We start from the raw sequence: 22,580 nt of genomic DNA on the forward strand, positions 1-22,580 counted from the left end.
GGCGAGTGGTTCTGACAGAGGAGATGGTCGGAATAGTGTAGATTACAGGGTTACTGGGAAGTGGAAGTGAAGGAAGGGTGGCGTTCGAGTGCTTGTGTGGATTTGCAGACGACTGGCTATGTTTAGCTATAGTGGGGTGTGGTGGTGAGGTGCATCTCGTGGAAGGGTGAGTGTTAGCCAAAGGAATTGAGGTGTGTGGAAAAGTCGAGATCTTGGAGCTTAAAACTAAAATGGTAGCTTCAAGTTGGGAGATGGCGGTGATTAGAGAGCCTAGCTTTTTTTCCAGAGAGAGTAAGGAAGAGCACGGCGTAATGGGTGGCTCGATGGAAACAGGAGGGGGTGCACTAGGCAGTGTACGGCAGGAAGAGGTGGGGGAACGGGAGGGGAGTAGGGGTATAGGGTTCAGAGGTGGGGAAAGGTTTAGGATGAGAGCAGGAGTTGGTGCACCAGGGGTGAGAGGAGAGTTGTCGTTGTTGGCGTTGCAAGAAGGATAGGAATTAAGGGCAGAACTAGGGGGCGATAGTAGAGGAGTGGGGCGGTGGGGCGATAGGAGAGGGGAGGAGTGTGAGGAGTCATAGGGATTAGGGAGGTATGAAAGGAAGGGGGGGGAGGGGGTTGGATAGGTCCTGGCAGCTAAGTGAGGTGGCTGTGATGGAGCGGGTATCGGGCAGAATGGGGGGGATTGGGAGAAAGGGAAGTTGAAGAAAGGAAGTGATTCTGCTCGGTCCGAGGGAGGGAAGGGATTACCAGGGGAGGAAAGGGGGTAGCACAGCAGTGCTGGAGGAGAGTGGGGAGGGAGAGAGATGGAATGTATTTGCGGGGAAATCGGGGTACATAGTGAGGGGAGGAGTGGGCGGAAAAGCAGAGCGGAGGAGAGAACAAGGGGAGCGTAGGGAACATAGACAGGGGGAGAGGGCTGGAGGAGAGGTGGTCTAAGGAGGGGGGTGGCCGGAAGGGATAGGGGGGAGGAGATGAGAATGGAGTGCCGGGACGGTGCGGAATGGACAAGGAGCGTGTTAGCTACAGGTAAGGCTGAAGTGAAGAGGGGAGGGGCAAACTGTGAGGGGGGAAGAATGCGAGGGGAGGTCCGAGGGGAGAGAAGAGGGTCGACCTGTGCCTCCCCAGGGTGCAGCCTGTTGGAGAGTGGGGGGGTCAGGGGAGGAGAAAGGGAGTAATTGGTGGAGCTAGATGGAGAGTCAAGGGATAGCCCGGTCGCAGGGGAGGGGAGAAGGGAAGAGGCGGTCAAAGAGAGAGAGACAGGTGTCTTTGGCTTGGATCATAACAGTACCGTTGTTATAGAGTGAGATAGTGAGGGAGCCGTTAAAACACGCAGAGGGGGACATTTTTAGCTGTTTCCCATGAGGGATAGAGGAGGAGGAGGTGACGTTAAAGGAATTGTAAAAGCTGGTAGACCAAGAGGGTATGTCGTGCGTGAAAAAAATTAGATCGTTTTTGAGCCCCCCATATCGACCATTGTAAAACTGATCGACAAAAAGGGAATCGGGGAAATATTCAATGGTGTTATGCTTGAAACGTTTTGTTGCAGCTTTAGACAGGTTAGAAGGGTAGATGATTTTGTAGCAATTAATTCCAGACTTAATTCGAGCGGTGGCCATGTTGGGAAATTGGGGAGGAGGAGGGTGGTGGGGAAAAGGGAAGGGTGTTACTAGGACGGTGGTGGTGATGAGAAGTATGAGGGCAAGAAGGGGGCACATAATCCATAGGTCGGGAGAAGGAACCTGAGTTATTGTGGAGACAGGAAAGTGAGGCGATTAGGGATAGGTTGTTACTTCAGAACAGGGCTGATTCAACAAGGTAGGACTGAAGATGGAGTGGTGTAAGAGGAAAATCACTGTACTTATCATCCTGAGATATAAACCACATAAAGCACACCATCACGATAGGTATCAGAGACATTGTACGCCCAGAATCTCAACAGTCTAATATTAGACACTTATCTCCTAAGTATCGGCAGCATTATGGGCAAAAAGCACAGGGTGGGACATAATTTCACTAGCATAACCCAAAGTATGCCAGAACCTCAAAATCATAAAACACAATTTAGAGGTAGCCAGAACAGGGTCTGAAAATCAAACTACCAGAAATACATTTCCTAGCACTACAAATACACAATGGGGCCTGGCGCCCTACAAACCACCAGGAACCCCTAGTCAGCTGGCCAACCCAAAGGGGCTCAAATGCCCTGTGTCCAGAATGTCGGGGCTGCTGCCAATACAGCGAAAGACCAGCGTGCGTACTTGCGCAAACCTAAAACATATCTGTGATATGTAACTTTCCATGCCATAGGTGTTTTCATAGGGCCATGCATGTCATATGGTAGCTACCTAGGGGGTTTAAAAACTGTGTTGTTTAATCACAATTCTTCATTTTGCCTGTGTCTAAAATCTTTGGTTTTAAGAACTTTGCTGAGTTAAGTTGGCTTGTAATGGCAGTGTTGAAGACATTCCGGAATCTGGTTCCCTGCACCGAGAGGGTGCTAGACCCTCTTCTCTTTGGTTGCGGTGTCTTGCAGATGGTCCGTGTGTTGGCTATTATCAGATTCTTTTATAGGTTGTGTTGGGGCAGCTTCTGCGTATAACCAGGTGTCCGTTGAATGTGTCCAAGAACCATAGGTGTGTGTTTAAGACAGGTCCATGACCTTTCTCCCCCCCCCCCCCCCCCCCCCCCCCCCTTAGTGCCAGCCTAGCCTGACAGTCACTGGAAAATCCAGTGCAGTTTGTCCATCAGTGGTCGCGTCACTCCATGACCAGTGCTTCGTTAGTACAGCTCAGTGATTTGGTGAGAGCGGTGGCAGGCTGTGTGTAGCGTGGACAGCTAAAACTTCACTCATTAAATCAGAAATAGCTTCTAGCTCTGTCTTCATTCATGCAATTTAGAGCAGTGCTTAATTTGAGCCAGTGATTTCCAGTGTTTGCTACCAACACTTAATTGTCAGCACCGGCTCTAGTGATGGTCCACCACATGCTGGTGCTGTCTCTCACAATTTGAGATGAGCACAATAGTGTTTAATAAGCCAACATGCATGACAATTAATAATACAATTTTCTCAGCACCCTGGTCTAAATTCTAAATGTGTTTACATATAATATTCAGTCGATAGTGATGTGTGTTTTCAATATTATAACACAGCAGCAGCTCTTACTGCAAATAATCTCTGGGACACCCCCATTACTCATATGTGAGGTCCTGTTTTGATCTAAAAGGAACTTTTTTATGGATGTTGCATGAAACATAAACGCAACATTTCTCTGCAAAATATAAACTCTCACACATCATCCACATTAAAAAAAATATTAAAGGAAAACGGTATTTACAACAATCTGTTTACGAATTATTCAAGGTCATCAGGTTAAGACTCTCTGCAGAACAGAGCTGGCCCTATCAAGGGGCCCCCTGAAAGCTGGGGTCCTGGGCCAGAGCCCACTTTGTCTTAAAACGTCTCTGCTGGAACATGCTGAACCTTTATGCTCGTCATCCTTCCGAAGTCAATAAACTGGGCACTAGGGGCTGTTAAAGTTGGATCCCTTAGAAATCCACACCAGGATACAAAGCTGCTCTTGAAATAACTGTGATAATAAACAGTAGTAGATCGTGTCAGTAAAAAGTTATTTTGAAAGGGCTTTCTTGGCATGGAGCGGGCACTGCCCCAGTCCCTGCCAGGTTTCTTACGCACATGAGGATATCTGCCAGTGTTGCTGTCTCTGGTCAGCCTCTGGGTTAATCTTGGTTCCCACAGACCTTCTTCTGGAGGGTCTGGGAAAGGAACAGGATATCTCTGTTAAATGCAGGGGCGGGCTGTGGACTAGGCACAGGGTCCTGGCACTGCTCACGTGGGTTTGGCTGTGGGCTAGGCACAGGGCCCTGGCACTGCTCACATGGGGCGGGTTGTGGGCTGGGCACAGAGCCCTGGCACGGCTCACATGGGGGGCTGTGGGCTAGGCACAGGGACCTGGCACTGCTCACGTGGGGCTGTGGGCTAGGCACAGGGGCCCTGGCACTGCTCACATGGGGTGGGCGGTGGGCTAGGCACAGAGCCTTGGCACTGCTCACATGGGGCGGGCTGTGGGCGAGGCACAGTGGCCCTGGCACTGCTCACATGGGTTTGGCTGTGGGCTAGGCACAGGGGCCCTGGCACTGCTCATATTGGGCGGGCTGTGGGCTAGGCACAGGGCCCTGGCACTGCTCACATGGGGTGGTCTAGGCACAGGGGCCCTAGTTCTGCTCAAATGGGGCGGGCTGTGGGCTAGGCACAGGGGCCCTGGCACTGCTCACATGGGACGGGCTGTGGGCTAGGCACAGGGACCCTGGCACTGCTCACGTGGGGCGGGCTGTGGGCTAGGCACAGGGGCCCTGGCACTGCTCACGTGGGGCGGGCTGTGGGCTAGGCACAGGGGCCCTGGCACTTCTCACATGGGGCGGGCTGTGGGCTAGGCACAGGGGCCCTGGCACTGCTCACATGGGGCTGGTTCTGGGCTAGGCACAGAGCCCTGGCACGGCTCACATGGGGGGGTGGGGGGGCTTTGGGCTAGGCACAGGGGCCCTGGCACGGCTCACGTGGGGGGGGGGGGGCTGTGGGCTACGCACAGGGCCCTGGCACGGCTCACATGGGGGGGGGGGCTGTGGGCTAGGCACAGGGCCCTGGCACTGCTCACATGAGCTACCATCTGGAGTCCTCTGCAGAACACTGTCATGTTTAGTAATAACATTTTACTGGTAGAAGATAACTTATGTAAAGAATAGCCCATTAATAGAAATAAAATCATGAAAACTGAGTAGATATGCATTAAGTATCAAAACAGATGGACTTGAGGCGACAGACCATATTTAGAATTATTCTGCAAGAGCATCAGAGCTGCATTGCATGTCCCCTGCAGTGTTCTCTGTAAAGTGTTTCAGATTAACACATTTTTTGCTGAAGTCTACGGATTGCAAGGCAGATGTTCATTCTGCAAGTGAGTAGATCCTTTATCAGCCCAGCCCTGCTTGATTCCAAATATAGCAGCCCAGGCAGGAGGAGGACAGCCTCCTATGACACTGACGTCCTAATGGAGTTGATAAGTAGGCCATCTCCTCCCTAGAATAAACTGACATGTTGTAGTCTGACAAGCCCATCTCACCCTCACAAGTAGGACAGTTAGTTCCCTTCTCTACGTGTAGCGCCGAGCTCGCACAGTACACCTGGTAACCACAGCACATCATCCTCACCCACCCTTCATCTTCGCAAAGGGACTCCCCCGCATCCGTGCCACATTCCCCCCGATAATCGACTCCCTCTCTGCAGCCACTTCCCAGACTCCTCGAAACACTCCTGAAGAAACCCTCAGCGGACCCGACGACGCCGGCTAACGACAGGTCGGCCTCCCTGCTCTCCTGCTCAGCCAAAGTACTAGAAAAACTTGTAAAGAAATGGCTGACCGACCACATCAACCACAACCACCTCCTGGACACTTCTCAATCTGGCTTTATCTTCAATCACAGCACAGAGACCTTCCTCGGGCCACCACCGATGACATCCGTATGAACATGGACAGAGGAAATATGAGAGTACTCATCCTGGTCCACCTCTCAGCCACGTTCCAGAGTTTTCCACCCCATCCTCATCCAATGCCTCCAGAAAACCGACACACTAGGACCCGCTCTACAATGGATTCATTCCTTCCTACGTGGGCGCACCCGTTCTATCTACCTGGCACCATATACCTCTACTGATGGCAAGATGGTACGGAGTACCCCAAGGATCCTCGTTCAGCCTCATGCTATGCAGTGCCTAGAAGGCATCACTCGCCACCATCGTACACGGAATCAGCATCTTCTCATCTGCCGATGACACTCAGCTCATCTCCCTCTTCATTGATGATGTCTCCAACAACCAAATAAAGTTTATCACCTTCTTGTCTAAAGTCCCCAAATGGATGAAGCCTCAAGCTCAACTGCGACAAGACTGAGGTGGTACTCTCTGGAAAGGACACGTCACTGTGGCCAACACTGGTGGCTGACCTAACTAGGACCGCACCCAACCCGTCTACCCAAACCGGGAATGTTGGGGTAAAAGTGAACAACCAACTCAGTGACCAGCTAGATCAGCACGACCGCCTCCTCCTGCCTCCACATCCACAAGCTCGTCAGAAAAATCTTCAGGTGGCTCGCGCTCTGCACCCGCTGAACCGCCACACTGCCCCGGTCTCCACAGCTGTAGTGCGGGAACACTGCGTCGGCATCACACACATCTCTCCAAGAGACGCCAGATCTTTCAAAACGCTGCCGGCGTGCTCATGCGTAAACTCACCTCCCCCCACCTGAAAGAACTTCACTGGCCTCCAGTTCACAAACATGCACTCTTCAAGCTCCTCACACACACATACAGAGCCCTCGATAACTTAGGCCCCGCTGACCGCCACAGCCCATCAAATTCCATCCCACAACCGGCTCGGCTCGGCTCGGCTCGTACTCGCCGACGCAGAGCCGGCGGACGTGCGCTCTCCTACCTGGCTCGTCCTCCCCTCACTCGTCAGAGCCGCCAGTTCAGTTCTTGAATTCCACAAGAAAGTGAAGACCTAGCTGTTCCGGTAAGTCCCACCCAGGGCTGCCCCACGGTGGGCGTCAATTCACCAAAAGACCAGGCGTAGTGGAAGAGTGGTCGCACATCATCGAAGTGTTTCGTTCACTCACACACACATGCTTGCACATTCACACACAACCACACATGCACGCACTCCATCACATACACACTCTCACCTGCACGCACACTAAATACATGTAAAATCATTTTTGACTTCCCTAAGGTGCTAGGGAAGGTCATATTTGAACTAATTGTACTCCATTTTATTACACTCATGGTGAATACGTCATCATTCACTATTAGTGTAATAAAAACATGAAAAATAAACCAAGGAGATTGGAGCCTCAGCCGATGTCCATGATGACAAGCTGCTCCTGTGTCTCTGTCACTAATTTTGCCACCTTTGGTGTCGTAAATGCAGGGCCAGGGGTCGCAATGGGCAAGCCAAGGGTCGCAGCTCCGACCCCTAAATGACGCCCATGTGCACCAGCCTTCTTTAGGTGCCAGGATACCCTCTCGGGTGAGATGCTCGACACCATATTACTATACCATATCTAAACAGAAACATCACGCTAGCCCCACGGGTTGAGTACCTGCTGCTAAGTTCTGTGAGACCTGTAAATCATTTGATTCTGCAGTGAAGAAGGGAATACCATGGATAGAAGTTAAAGGTGTTCTACAGTGCTTCGAAGCGCTATATGAGAACACAATGATATTTAATATTAGAATGTGTCTCCAGCTCCGAGGGAGAGTGGCAGGTGCTTAGAGTTACAACCAGGTAAACTAGATGAAGGCGAGGGAGGGGGGGGGGGGGGGTTCTCTAGTTCTGCCGCCCCCCTGCCCACACACTCTGGTCTGTAGTGTTACGGTCACGAAGAGGGTATGGCCCGGGAGCCCTCGGTACTTCAGGCTCGGGTACAAGCCTGGGGGCCACGAGGTGGAAGAGAGCCCAAGAGGTGGAGGAGAGCTCAAGGGGGGCTGTAGAGAGAGGGGGGCGCGGACCAGCTACTGTGCCCGAGTCAGGCACAAGGCTCCCCTTTCACACAACTACCCCCAGCCAAGTGAGGTGGAGAGTACTGGACGTGCCCTTCCCATGGGGGATGCCCGTCCAAGCCAGGGCGCAAGTCCGGGGTGGACGGAGTCCCTCCACTGTTTTTAGAGAGAGGACTCCGTTCCTTTTACTGAAGGAGCGCCTTGTGACTCAGCACAGCAGCTGCTTGCAATCTAGCAAGTTAGACTGTTTAAAAAAACATAGCTGCGATTTCGTTTTAGTCTTTCATGCAATTTAAAATGTTATTTCGAGTTCCACGCGTCTGCATAAAAATAGTGTCTCTTTTGCTTATTTCTAAGCACTATTTTACGTTGTTGTGTGGAAAACCATATATGTTTTTTATAAGAAGTAAAACAAAGAAACAGATTTTACTTTTACATTTTGCATGATTGTTATTTTGGTAAAATAGACGCCATAACTTTGTGAGGAATTACATCAGTTTTTGTGATGTCACTTCCTGTGAAATTACTCCCTAGGCTATTTATTTTAGGATTGCGACCTGCTTCAATTTTCTCTTTCACGAAAGAAAAAAAAAATCACATATAGCGCTTCTTGCAAACATCAATGTTCCTTGGCGCTTATGCGGTACTCAGTGCTTTAAATGGGCCGGTACTGTGCGGTACTGAATACCGGTACTTCTCAGAAACAAGCAGATACTCTGGCACTGGTAGGGATTATTGTGAATCGTAACCCCCTTCCATGGAGCGCCTCCTCAAGAAACGCGTAGGTGATGCTGAGATACAGATCGTGGCATTGAGGCTGTCCGCGGATCTCGGCCGCAGGCGCTCTGACCCACTGAGCTATCCGACCATCTGAATAACCCGTTCCCACTGCGGCCTCCTTCCCAAAGTTTACTGTGTCCAGACCTTGCGGTTCTGCCCTCCGGAGACAGGCCCCGCTTCCGGTGGTGGTCCGAAAGACTAATTTAATTTAGAATGTGTGCATAATAAAAATCTATTTTATGACTCCGAAAAAAGATGGCAAATAGTAACCAGGGCATGACGAGTTTCCTTTCTCTCTTCACAGGCTCCCCGGACAGGCATGAGCTGTGGAGCCCCGGAGCTGAGCGGAGTGCATTCTGGGCTGCAGGTCAGAGACACCCCCTTCTGTTATTGGGTATTGCGGGGCCACCGGGGTGCATGTCAGAGACACCCCTTCTGTTATTGAGTACACAGGGCACCGGGGTGCAGGTCAGAGACACCCCTTCTGTTATTGGGTACACAGGGCACCGAGGTGCGGGTCAGAGACACCCCCTTCTGTTATTGGGTACACAGGGCACCGAGGTGCGGGTCAGAGACACCCCCTTCTGTTATTGGGTACACAGGGCACCGAGGTGCGGGTCAGAGACACCCCCTTCTGTTATTGGGTACACAGGGCACCGGGGTGCAGGTCAAAGACACTTCCTTCTGTTATTGAGTACACAGGGCACCGAGGTTCGGGTCAGAGACACCCCCTTCTGTTATTGAGTACACAGGGCACCGGGATGCAGGGTCAGAGACACCCCCTTCTGTTATTGAGTACACAGGGCACCGAGGTGCGGGTCAGAGACACCCCCTTCTGTTATTGAGTACACAGGGCACCGAGGTGCGGGTCAGAGAAACCCCCTTCTGTTATTGGGTACACAGGGCACCGAGGTGCGGGTCAGAGAAACCCCCTTCTGTTATTGAGTACACGAGGCACCGGGGTGCAGGTCAGAGACACCCCCTTCTCTTATTGAGTACATAGGGCACCGAGGTGCGGGTCAGAGACACCCCCTTCTGTTATTGAGGACACAGGGCACCGAGGTGCGGTCAGAGACACCCCCTTCTGTTATGCGGGTCAGAGACACCCCCTTCTGTTATTGAGGACACAGGGCACCGAGGTGCGGGTCAGAGACACCCCCTTCTGTTATGCGGGTCAGAGACACCCCCTTCTGTTATTGAGTACACAGGGCACCGAGGTGCAGGTCAGAGACACCCCCTTCTCTTATTGAGTACACGAGGCACCTGGGTGCAGGTCAGAGACACCCCCTTCTGTTATGGAGTACACAGGGCACCGAGGTGCGGGTCAGAGACACCCCCTTCTGTTATTGGGTACTCGGGGCACCGAGGTGCGGGTCAGAGACACCCCCTTCTGTTATTGAGTACACCGGGCACCGAGGTGCGGGTCAGAGACACCCCCTTCTGTTATTGGGTACACAGGGCACCGAGGTGCGGGTCAGAGACACCCCTTCTGTTATTCAGTACATGGGGCACCGAGGTGCGGGTCAGAGACACCCCCTTCTGTTATTGGGTACACAGGGCACCGAGGTGCAGGTCAGAGACACCCCCTTCTATTATTCAGTACATGGGCACTGGGGTGAAGGGAGCGCGGACGCTCTCTCGGAGCAGGCATCGAAGGTGGCTTAGTCAGTGCAGACACCTCATTCAGTGCAGGCAGCGCACACGCCTCAGTCAGTGCAGACACCGCAGGCAGTGAAGGGCGCTCAGTCACTGCAAGGGGCTCAGTCAGTGCAGACAACACAGGCTTCTCAGTCAGTGAAGGCAGCAGGGGCGGTTAGTTAGTTCAAGCAGCGCAGTCCACTCACTGAGAGCAGACAGTCAAGCGGTCAGTGCAGGTAACTCACGGGGCTCCTTCAGTGCATGGGGCTCTGTCAGCGTAGGCAGCGTAGATGCCTCAGTCAGTGCAAGCAGCGCAGTCCACTCACTCAGAGCAGGCAGTCCACGGGCTCAGTCAGTGCAGGTGGCTCAGTCAGAGCTCGCAGCTCAGGGGCATTAGTCAGTTTAGGGAGTGAATGGGGCTCAGTCAGTGAAGGGAATGCAGGAGTCTCAGTAAGTACAGGGAGCGCAGGCGGCTCAATAAATGCAAGCAGAGCATTCACTCACTCGGAGCAGGCAGTGCAGACAGTGGAGGGGGCTGAGTCAGTGCAGAGGTCTTAGTCCTTCCAGGCAGCCAGGGCGCTTGTTCAGTTTAGGCAGCGCAGGGGACTCAGTCCTTGCAGGCAGCACATGGCACTCGCTCAGTGCAGGGGGCTCAGTCCCTCCAGGCAGCGCAGGGCACTCGCTCAGTTTAGGCAGCGCAGGGACTCAGTCCTTGCAGGCAGCACATGGCACTCGCTCAGTGCAGAGGGCTCAGTCCCTGCAGGCAGCGCAGGGCACTCGCTCAGTGCAGGCAGCGCAGGGGGTCAATCCCTACAGGCAGCGCAGGGCACTCGCTCAGTGCAGGCAGCGCAGAGGGTCAGTCCCTGCAGGCAGCGCAGGGCACTCACTCAGTTCAAGCAGTGAGGCATCTCAACCAGCGGCTGAGTCAATGTAGGAAGCGCATCACTGGAGTAACAACAACTTTGGGGCCCCCCCTGCAAGGTACAATTTGATGGCCACTGTCACAGCTAAACACAAACATGCACTAGCAAACCCCCTCATGTTAGTCTCCCACCCCCGTGATGCCTCACAGCACACAACAGATTACACAAACTCTTGAGTTTGTTACAGACAGCAGAGCTATCTCTCAGGCTCAGACCTCAGCAGAGTTAACCCTCCAGCTGTACAGGATGTATAGCCTGTTGCGAGAGATAGCAGAACTGTCTCACAGGCTCCCCCTGATTTTACAAGTGTTTTCTGTAGAGATGAGAGTGACATTCACAATGAAGAATCTCGGTTTTCAAACAGCAGCATGGCCAGTTTAATCAATCCTCTGAGTTACCTGACCACTCCCTACCCCCAGTGCTTAATTTGTGCGTGTTATTTCCGGTGCTGAGAACCTGCACTTATTTGTGAGGGCCGGCGATTATTATTCTGCCTCAAGCATTTACTGCGAGCAAAAGAGGCATATGGGAAAGACGGATGAAGGGAAAAACGAAAAAGCGTCACAAAGCGAGAAAGCTGCAAGAGTCAGCTGAAATGCAGGGAGTGGCTGTAAATGGACTAAAGAGGCCAGAGATGGATCCAGGTTTACGCTTCCTGAGTATTCCGTGTTCACACATTTAATTGCAGCAGCTGCCTGTTTGAGGTGGGCTTTGGGCACCGGCACCTTATTATTTACAAATTAAGCACTGTCTGCCCCACACTGCCAGTTCTCCGATGAATGCTGAATCACTTCTTTTCAATATTTAGTCTTCTTCAGTTAGGTCCAAGCCTCTGTCACCCTGCATTCCTTTGCTCCCTGCTCTCCTCCCATTTCCCCCTTCCTTTCTTTTCTCTGTAGCCCTCCACTCACGTTGCCTGCTTTTCACCTGTCCATTCACCTCTGCAAGGAGGGGATTACTTGTGGTGCTTATGCTAATGAATGCGGCACAGTTTTTGTGAGGTGCTTGCAAAGGGCGGCTGCTCTAGGAGTGGTGGAAGGGGACTATGGCCCCCATCTTGCTTGAACTAAAAGCCAGCTATTTTTGAAACAACACTCTGGTCCTGCACATCAATCATCATTTTTAGAGCGCAACACTATCTCCCCTCGGGGCATCTGGGCGCTGAGTTTGCTGCGAGTGCATCAAAGAGCCTGGGCTTCAGTTGCTTTCTGAGTCTGCTAGGGAGGATGCCGTTTGGAGTTGGAGAGGGAGGACACTTTGGGGCTTTGGCGGCGATGTAGAAGAATGCGCGGCCCCTGCAGCAGGGGCGACGGATGAGGTGGGACTTGTGCGAGGACGAGTGAGGAGCAGCGCAGGCATCTCAAGAGAAGATGGAAGTTCAGCCAGTGGTTGATGTAGGGCAGTCCCAGTATGTGGAGGGCTTTGTAGGCGTCTGTGAGCGTCTTGAACCGGCATCTTTTTTGGGCAGGGAGCCAGTGGAGTTTCCTGAGGTGAGGAGTGATGTGGGTACGCTTGGGGAGGCGCTGGCTGCCGCATTCTGTATTGTCTGCAGTATTCTGATGAGACAGGAGGGGATACCGGTGTAGAGTGTGTTGCCGTAGTCAAGGCGGCTGGTAACGAGGGCTTGTGCGATGATCTTTCTGGTGTTTACTGGGACCCATCTGAAGATTTTGCAGAGCATGCGGAGGGTATGGAAACAAGAGGAGGCAACTGTGTTGACTTATTTCATGGTCAGTTGGCTACCCAAGATTATGCCGAGATTGCGAGCGTGGTCAGTCGGTGTGGGAGTGGGTCTGAGTTCTTCTGGCTACCAGCTGTGGTCCCAGGTGGATGTGTTCTTCCCAAAGATCAGTACCTCTCTTTTGTCGGAGTTCAATTTTAGGCAGCTGTGCCTCATCCTGTCGACTTTGTCGCTCACGGCATTACGGAAGTTGGTCTTGGTGTTAGAAGGTTCTTTGGTGAGCGAGAAGACAAGCTGGGGGTCATTGACATAGGAGATGATGAGTCTGTGGGATCTGATGATGTCCGCAAGGGAGGGGGTCATGTAGATGTTGATCCTTGGGGCACGCGGCATATGATGTTTTTGGGAGCGGAGGAGAAAAGAGGTAGGCAGACGCTGTGGGTGCATCCTGAGAGGAATAAGGTGATCCACTTAAGTTCCAATGTTATGGAGTCTGTCCGTGAGGATGTGGTGGATGACGGTGTTGAAAGCTGCAGACAGGTCGAGGAGAATCAAAGCCACTGTTTCTCCTTGGTTAAGGGGGATTCTGATGTCTGTTGCGGCGATGAGCACAGACTTGGTGTTATGGTTGGCCCGGAAGCCTGATTGTGATACGTCGAGTAAGTGGTTCTGTTCTAGTTAGTCAGTGAGCTGTTGGTTGATGGCCTTCTCGAATACTTTGGTTGGGTATGAGAGAAGAGGGATTGGCCGGTAGTTCCTGAGGTTGTTGGGGGTCGGCTCAGGGCTTCTTTAGGAGGGGTCTGATGTCTGCATGCTTCCAAGTTCAGTGATGATTATTTTGAGTCAAAGGTTTAAGAGATGGTGGGAACAGGGGTTGGTGGGTGCCCCGGAATGGATGGAGGACATGCTGGTAGCGGTGGTCTGGACGTCCAGTGAGGACCAGGTGGTTATGCCTGGGCTGAGATTCACTGTTTGGATAAAGTTGTCGAGTTGAGCGAAGTGGGTTGAGGGTTGAAGTTGTTGTAGCTATTGGCAATCTTGCAGTTGAAGTAGTCGTATAGAGAGTCACAGCGTTGTTGTGAGGGGTGTACTGTGTTTTCTTTGGCAGTCAGGTAGGAGATTTCCTTGATGCTTTTGAAGAGTTCCTTGGTGTGGTTGGTTGCGGCATCGATGCAGTCAGTGATGGCTGTTCTTTTGGCCTCTTTGATGGTGCCGGTGGAAGTCGCTGAGTACTGTTTGGATTGCGGCTCTGTCGGAGGGGTCCTTGGAGATGTGCCATCACTTCTTGAGTAGAAGACAGTTACACTTGGTGGTTCTGAACTCTGGGGTGTACCAGTTGTCTTGTCCAGACTTTCTGTTAGCTTTTGCTGGTTTCAGAGGAGTGACTTTGTTGACGCATTTGATGATCCAGGCGGAGAAGTTGTGGATGGCCTGGTCGACGCTGGTTGACGTGCCGGGTGGTATGGTCCTGAGATTCTGTGTCCCTTGACTCTGTTACATTTCCCCAGCTGTGGTGGGTGGCGCTTCGGTGCTTGGTAATGGTGTGCTGGGCCTTGGAGATGGTGAAGTGGGCGATTGTGTGGTCGGTCCAGGAGAGTTCTGTGGTGTGGTGAATTTGATTCTGTCACTGGAGGAGAAGATGGTGTCTAGGGTGTGTCCAGCTCTGTGAGTGGGTGTTGTATTAATGAAAGTGCACAATTAAAAATTAGGAGCTGCTGGGCCTGGAGGAAAGAAGCGAGTGGGGTGTTGTGCTACAGGGGAAAGGGGAATCTTTATGTTTTCACTGAGAGGAAGGATGTTATGCGGGAAGAATCATTCTACCTTTTTTGGGAAGTTTGGGGGTAAGAGCGAATGAGCATCGAGATTAAGGATTGGTTAGGAGAAATAAAAAGAGAGAAACAATTTCAAGTTTTTGAAAGAGTCAAATTGTTCAGTGTGGGAGACTGAGAGAGTTAAAACCAGAGTCGAAACAAAGATTGAAAAAGTACTTCGCTCTTCAGAAGGTGGTTAGAGTTTAAGATAGCGCCTTGTTGGAGGGAGGAGTAAGTGTGGTGCTCCAGCCAAGACTGAGGAGGACGACTTGCTTCCTGAAGGGAAGATGTCATAAGGAAGGGAAAAGAAAATAAGAACTGTGGGTTGCAACATAAAGTTTTGACAAAGAAATATAAAGATTTTTATGTCCTGACCAGGACAGAGTTTGGTGGTTCTCTCGTTCTGTTAGTCCATTAGTCCATCCTTGCTACAGCCGACAACACGTGTAGCATGGGCGGGAGTAGTGTATGCTTCATTACATGTGCGTCATAGGCATGTGCTCCTGCCATCCATTCACTACCTCTTATGTGCATTCCTCAAACTCAAGACAATCAAATTCTACAATCCATCATGACAATCCAGCACTCCATTCACTGATGTTAAAATCCTCAAAACACTGAATGCCGTCTGGTATGGCCTAAACCTCATATTAAATTCAACCCATCACTGCTGGCTGAACTCAAACCTGATGCTTCTCTCTGAACCTATGCAAAGAAACACAAGCAATGGGTCTCAAAATCAATTAAATAGTTCACAAAGGATGACACCTATCAGAGTTAATGTTTCATCCCCAATTTGCCAGTGATGCATCAATGACGTTTCGACCCTTGAAATTTACTGGGTCTTCATCAGGACAAAAGAAATTTAGAGCACATGAACAAAAACGAGAACAACCTTTTTTACTGGCCGCAAAGCAAAACATGTTACCATCCACAAAGTCTTTTCTAGAAACTCTGCCCTAAAATGAATATCCAGTCCTTGTAAAGTTTTAACCGTTTTTTAATAATTGGAGAGCACTAAGTCCAAAGACCTTAGGATTTTGAAATATTTAATTGATTTTGAGACCCTTTGCCTGTGTTTTTTGTTTGCACTGTACACTGTTCTCATATGTTTGTTAAGTATAACATGTGGGGCAAAAATTGTATATTGCGCAGTGAAAAGAATCACTATTAAATAACAATCTTAAATGTTTTGAATTTTTGTTCACCGTTTTATTAGCTTCATTCTTTTCTTTTTTTTGATAATTTGTGTTATATATCAATATTACCTCCTAGAACCATTGTGGTTTCCATGTATCTCTCTAAACCTATAGCATGAAGCTACTGTGTTTGGTTTCATTCCATACAATAGCTTATCCCTATCCACTCATGTAAACAAATTCACCAACTGGTAAACTACTTCCCCAATTCCATCTGAAAAACAAAACAAAGATTTATCTCACCAACAAGATTGGAAATCAGCAGCTCACGCATTAGTGGTGTTGCGACTGGACGCAAGGACAATTCTACTCACAGGTGCACCTCAAACAACCACTTCCTTTTCAAACAATGTTTCACTCTGCGGCTAGAGTGTTTATCTCCAAGATAAAACTCAACCACATAACACCTACATTAAGACCTTTACTGGCTTCCCATGGAGGCAAGGGTGATATTTAATGTATACTGCTTATCTTTCAATCCCATCAACTGAAGAACCCCCAGACCAACAAGTATGGTGACCAGAGAACTGGAAGAACCCCCTAGCCCAACAAGTATGGTGACCAGAGGACTGGAAGACCCCCCAGCCCAACAAGTATGGGGAACAGAGGACTGGGAGAACCCCCCCCCCCCCCAGACCAACAAGTATGGTGACCAGGGAACTGGAAGAACCCCCCCGACCAACAAGTATGGGGACCAGAGGACTGGAAGAACCCCCCAGACCAACAGGTATGGTGACCAGAAGACTGGAAGAACCCCCAGACCAACAAGTATGGTGACCAGAGGACTGGAAGAACCCCCAGACCAACAAGTATGGTGACCAGAGGACTGGAAGAACCCCCAGACCAACAAGTATGGTGACCAGATGACTGGAAGAACCCCCCCAGACCAACCAGTATGGGGACCAGAGAACTGAGAGGTTCAAGAAGCCAATACTCTTTCCTCACCAAAGTGCAAACCAGGCTTAACCATAAAGCATGCTGTGGGACTCCCTCCCCGGGAATCTGAGGGCTATCACAGACTTTCTCTTTAAAAAAAAAGACCCCAAAACCCCCCACTAAAAACTCATTTATTTCACCTGCACAACAATTAAACTCCACAGACTGAATAGGCCAGAAGACATTGACGCACCAGTAATTGATATGGCAAACTCCCCTATATATATGTATACGTTTCCATCTTCATTAGTATGCTATCAAAGTTTAATCTGATGCGATATATGCAATGACTATTGTGTTTTGTACAGCGTGGTGATACCTCTCCATGCAGTCAGCTCTATGTAAAACGGTTCAATGTATACATAATGTATAAGCTTGCAAGCATGTTTTCATATACAAAAGCCAAACCGCTTGGTGTTGCTAATGCTGGAGGTAGCCTCTTTCCTAGTGCTCCAAGATTTGTCAGATATAAAAAAGAGATATTGTTCTTACCCAACTCAGTAGAGTCCTCTTTATCGATCCTAAGAGGATGAACACCTGAGTTGGCCCTACCGACCATCACATCTGTGACTTTCTGGTTAGTTGTACCAGTATCATCTAACTTACACGTGGTAACCCAATGTACCTGCTGGTAGAGTAGCCGAAGAGGGTAAATGTGCGCCCCACCAACCTTTGTACGTCAGGCAAGTCTGGGGTTGCAATGATAGTTAAGATAACCAAAAGGACTCTTGATAAGATGTATGTGTAACCTGCTGCGGGCGAGGACTGACACCACTATAATGATCTATACGGTTCAAACGTGCCTGCTTACAGGACACTGCCAACACTGCCTGTCACTGCAATCCTGCTTAAAGCACACTGTCAACACTGCCTGTCACTGCAATCCTGCCTACAAGACACTGTCAATGCTGCCTGTCACTGCAATCCTGCTTAAAGCACACTGTCAACACTGCCTGTCACTGCAATCCTGCTTAAAGCACACTGTCAACACTGCCTGTCACTGCAATCCTGTTTAAAGCACACTGTCAATACTGCCTGTCACTGCAATCCTGCCTACAAGACACTGTCAATACTGCCTGTCACTGCAATCCTGCTTACAGGACACTGTCAATGTTGCCTGTCACTGCAATCCTGCTTAGAGGACACTGTCAATACTGCCTGTTAATGCAATCCTGCTTACAGGACCCTGCCAATACTACCTGTCACTGCAATCCTGCTTACAAGACACTGTCAATACTACCTGCCGCTGCAATCCTGCTTACAGGACACTGTCAATACTACCTGTCACTGCAATCCTGCTTACAGTACACTGTCAATACTGCTTGCCACTGCAATCCTGCTGACAGGACACTGTCAATGCTGCCTGTCACTGTCACTGCAATCCTGCTTAGAGGACACTGTCAATATTGCCTGTCATTGCAATCCTGCTTACAGGACACTGCCAATACTACCTGTCACTGCAATCCTGCTTACAGTACACTGTCAATACTGCTTGCCACTGCAATCCTGCCTACAGGACTCTGTCCAAACTGCCTGTCACTGTAGTCCTGCTTACAGGACACTGTCAATACTGCCTGTTAATGCAATCCTGCTTACAGGACACTGCCAATACTACCTGTCACTGCAATCCTGATTACAGGACACTGTCAATGCTGACTGTCACTGTCACTGCAATCCTACTTAGAGGACACTGTCAATACTACCTGCCACTGCAATCCTGCTGACAGGACACAGTCAATACTGCCTGCCACTCCAATCCTGCTTACAGGACACTGTCAATACTGCCTGTAACTGCAATCCTACTTAGAGGACACTGTCAATACCACCTGTCACTGCAATCCTGCTTACAGTACACTGTCAATACTGCTTGCCACTGCAATCCTGCTGACAGGACACTGTCAATGCTGCCTGTCACTGTCACTGCAATCCTGCTTAGAGGACCCTGTCAATACTGCCTGTCATTGCAATCCTGCTTACAGGACACTGCCAATACTACCTGTCACTGCAATCCTGCTTACAGTACACTGTCAATACTGCTTGCCACTGCAATCCTGCTGACAGGACACTGTCAATGCTGCCTGTCACTGTCACTGCAATCCTGCTTAGAGGACACTGTCAATACTGCCTGTCACTGCAATCCTGCTTACAGTACACTGTCAATACTGCCTGCCACTGCAGTCCTGCTGACAGGACACTGTCAATACTGCCTGCCACTGCAGTCCTGCTGACAGGACACAGTCAATACTGCCTGCCACTGCAATCCTGCTTACAGGACACAGTCAATACTGCCTGCCACTGCAATCCTGATGACAGGACACTGTCAATTCTGACTGTCACTGCAATCCTAATTAGAGGACACTCTCAATACTGCCTGCCACTGCAGTCCTGCTGACAGGACACTGTCAATGCTGCCTGCCACTCGAATCCTGCTTAGAGGACACTGTCAATACTGCCTGTCACTGCAATCCTGCTTACAGGACACTGTCAATACTACCTGTCACTGCAATCCTGCTTACAGTACACTGTCAATACTACCTGTCACTGCAATCCTGCTTACAGTACACTGTCAATACTGCTTGCCACTGCATTCCTGCTTACAGGACACTGTCAATACTGCCTGTAACTGTAATCCTACTTACAGGACACTGTCAATACTACCTGTCACTGCAATCTTGCTTACAGTACACTGTCAATACTGCTTGCCACTGCAATCCTGCTTAGAGGACACTGTCAATAATGCCTGTCACTGCAATCCTGCTTACAGGACACTCTCAATACTGCCTGTTTCTGCAATCCAAGTAAGACAACTCATCGGGTTCTAGTTTTATTGCTGAGATTCGTGTGTAATTTGCAGATTTTCAAGCCATTCTCTATAGCACACATTTCAACATTTGCAGGGCTAACTCGAACTTTAATTCTTTTTATTTGAATGAAGCTACTACTAAGGTGGATAGCAAGAAACAACCATAGAAGAGTTATTGTGCTGTACAGAAGGCTGGGCCTGGGGAGGGGCATGGCCAGACGCAAGTGTACAAGCTGGGGCATACCAATTATAAACAAAGATGGGACGGAGAAACTAGACTTCCTCTCCCCCGTCCACTCCGTGCAAGGTGGACCGCGCCATCATCTGCTCCAGCACATAGCAGCAAGTTCCCCAGGCCCATGCGTGATGTGCTGCTCCAGTCCAGATTTTTTTCCTTTGAATTCTGGGACTTGTAGTCCTGTTTTATAATGGAAAAAACCTGGACAGGAGCAGCATATCCAGCTTGGACCTGAGAGGCTCATTTTGCGATACACCACTGGTACGAGTAGGGCCGCGGAGGGATCGCTGTCAGCTCAGGCAGCAGGGGACGTGTAGTCAACTCCTGCCACTGACAGCAGGTAGGTCAGTCACAGCAGTCACGCAGGGCAGGCGGATTATATGGATCCAGCCAGCAGTCATTGCATGCATAACGGTCCGCATGGGTGCCTGCCTGTAAGGGAATGAGGGTCTTGGGTTTATTTAAAGATGGGGGCTTTCCATGCCTCCTCAGATCCTTCCCTTCTCCCCCACTTTACCTCAACCCCCCTACACTCTACCTCCGAGAAAGACATAAGCGGTTGACTAGATTTCTTCGGCTCCACTGTTACCCCAAGACCTACCAACTCGGGTCAAATTCAGTGGCGTAACAAAGGTCCCCAACAGCCCCCGCGTTGCAGAGGGCCCAAGCTCCTGGGCACCACCTCTGCACTGCACACTCTGCAGGCCCCTCAATGGGTCCAGAGAGGAGGCCCCCCCTCAACGTACTTTGCAGGGGACCCCCCTCAAGTTTTGTTTCGCCACTGGTCAAATGGCAGCCTAACAAGGTCCACAGGGTGCATACGACCTACTAGTTTAAAGCTAGGGCTACTCAGACTAAGTGCCGTTAGAGCGAAACCTATTCACTTGAGGCATGAAGCATACGCCCAACTTCTAGAAGCCTACAGTGTGTGCTGTAAATGTAGGTATTTTTTCAGTAGGATTGCCAAAGCCCCTCAGGGACATCTTAAAGATTTCAGGGGGCCCTGGGCCACAGGTATTTCGGGGGACCCTGTTCAGAGCAGCTTTGAATTTATGATTCAATTTCAGCTCTTTTGTGTCCTCCTCCGCCAGGTCACTGATGCTACACAGACACTGGTCCAAATTCTATATGTGTTTACATCTGATATTCAGAGATAGTGACGTGTTTTCAATATTGTAACACAGCAGCAGCTCACTAATATCACTGCAAATAATCTGACACCCTTATTTATATATATATATATATATATATATGGTCTTAGTCTGATCTAAAAAACGTTTTTATGGCTGTTGCAGAACGATAAACACATTTCTCTGCAAAATATCTGTAATAGACTCACACATCATTCACAATAAAATACATTTGAGAAAAATGGTAAATAAAACAATCTGTTTAAGAAGTATTCAAGGTCATCAGGGCAAGACTCTCTGGGTGGAACAGAGCTGGGTCTATCAGGGCCCCCTGAATGGCTGGGGTCCTGGGCCAGAGCCCACTTTGCACATGCCTTAAAGCGTCTCTGAAGCCTCGAACTCATCCAGAGAGTTGTTTAGAGCAGTCCAACAGTTCTAACTCAACCTGTTACGACTGTTAAACAGCTCTAACTCGACCAGAGAGTTCTTCAGAGTGGCCAAACAGCTCTAACTGAACCAGAGAGTTATACAGAGTGGCCCAACAGCTTTAACACAACAAAATAGTTGTTCTGAGTGGTAAACAGCTCTAATTCGACCACAGAGTTGTACATAGTGATCGAACAGCTCTAACTCGACCAGAAAGTTGTTCCGAGTAGTCCAACAGCTCTAACACAACCAGAGAGTTGTTTAGATTGGCATACCGCTCTAACTCAACCAGAGACTTGTTTGTAGTGGTCCAACAGCTCTAACTCAGCTGTTCAGAGTGATCTTACAGCTTTAACTCAACCAAAGAGGAGGCCAGAGTGGTCCAACAGCTCTAACTCAACCAGAGGATTGTTCAGAGAGGTCCAACAGCTCTAACTCAACCAGAGTTGTACAGAGTGGTCAAACAGCTCTAACTCAACTAGAGAGTTGTTCAGAGAGGTCCAACAGCTCTAACGCAACCAGAGAGAGCGAGAGTGTTAAACAGCCCTAAATCAACCAGAGTGAGTGTGTTAAACAGCTCTAACTCAACCAGAGAGTTGTTCACAGTGGTGCAAAAGCTCAATCTTAACCTGTTCCCACCTTTAAACAGCTTTTCCAGAGCATCCAGAGAGTTGTTCAGAGTGTTCCAACAGTTCTAACACAACCAGACAGTTGTACCGAGTGGTGCAACAGTTCTAACACAACCAGAGAGTTGTACAGAGAGGTCTAACAGAACCATTGAGTGGTCCAGAGAGGTCCAATGCCTCTAACGCAACCAGAGAGTTGTCCAGAGAGGTCCAACGCCTCTAACACAACCAGAGAGTTGTATAGAGAGTTAAACAGCTCTAACACAACCAGAGAGTTGTACCGAGTGGTCCAACAATTCTAACGTAACCAGAGTGTTGTACCGAGTGGTCCAACAATTCTAACGTAACCAGAGAATGGCCCATCAGCTCTAACTCAACTGTTCGGAGTGATCCAACAGCTCCAACTCAACCAGAGAGTTGTTCAGAGTAGTCTCAAAGCTCCAACTCAACCAGAGAGTTGTTCAGAGTAGTCTCACAGCTCTAACTCAACCAGAGAATATTCACAAATCTACACAGTAAATTTTCTAAAAAACACAAGCACAGTCTCCCGCACTTTCTTTTAATATTGCCCCTGGATGGGCCAGGTCCCAGTGGCATTTCCATTGCATAAAGGAGGGGGTGCACGGTGCCCCCTCCTAGGGCTTATTAAAGCTCTGGGGACTACCACCTCCCTAGGGCAAAATGTTAATATGCAGGAGGAGTCTGTGCGGACCCTCCCCCTGGCCCCGGGACCATCACCTCCTGGGCCTACAAAATACAAAGAGAATGGGGGCCCTTTGGATCCCCCAGGGCCCCTGTGACCACCACTTGCACTGG

The 22,580-nt window shown here is 49.9% G+C and overlaps 1 protein-coding gene across 2 annotated transcripts in view; it reads left to right on the forward strand.

Annotated features, from left to right (window-relative positions):
• Window positions 1–22,580, forward strand: part of TP53I11 (tumor protein p53 inducible protein 11) — a 439,642-nt gene that overhangs the window by 212,278 nt on the left and 204,784 nt on the right. For both annotated transcript variants that reach the window (XM_069221787.1, XM_069221788.1), the window contains exon 2: window positions 8,658–8,720. The gene's annotated coding sequence lies outside the window, so the exon portion shown is untranslated. The remainder of the gene's footprint in view (window positions 1–8,657; window positions 8,721–22,580) is intronic.

The sequence above is a fragment of the Pleurodeles waltl genome, chromosome 3_1, assembly GCF_031143425.1.
Source record: "Pleurodeles waltl isolate 20211129_DDA chromosome 3_1, aPleWal1.hap1.20221129, whole genome shotgun sequence".
In the NCBI taxonomy this organism is placed as follows: domain Eukaryota; kingdom Metazoa; phylum Chordata; class Amphibia; order Caudata; family Salamandridae; genus Pleurodeles; species Pleurodeles waltl.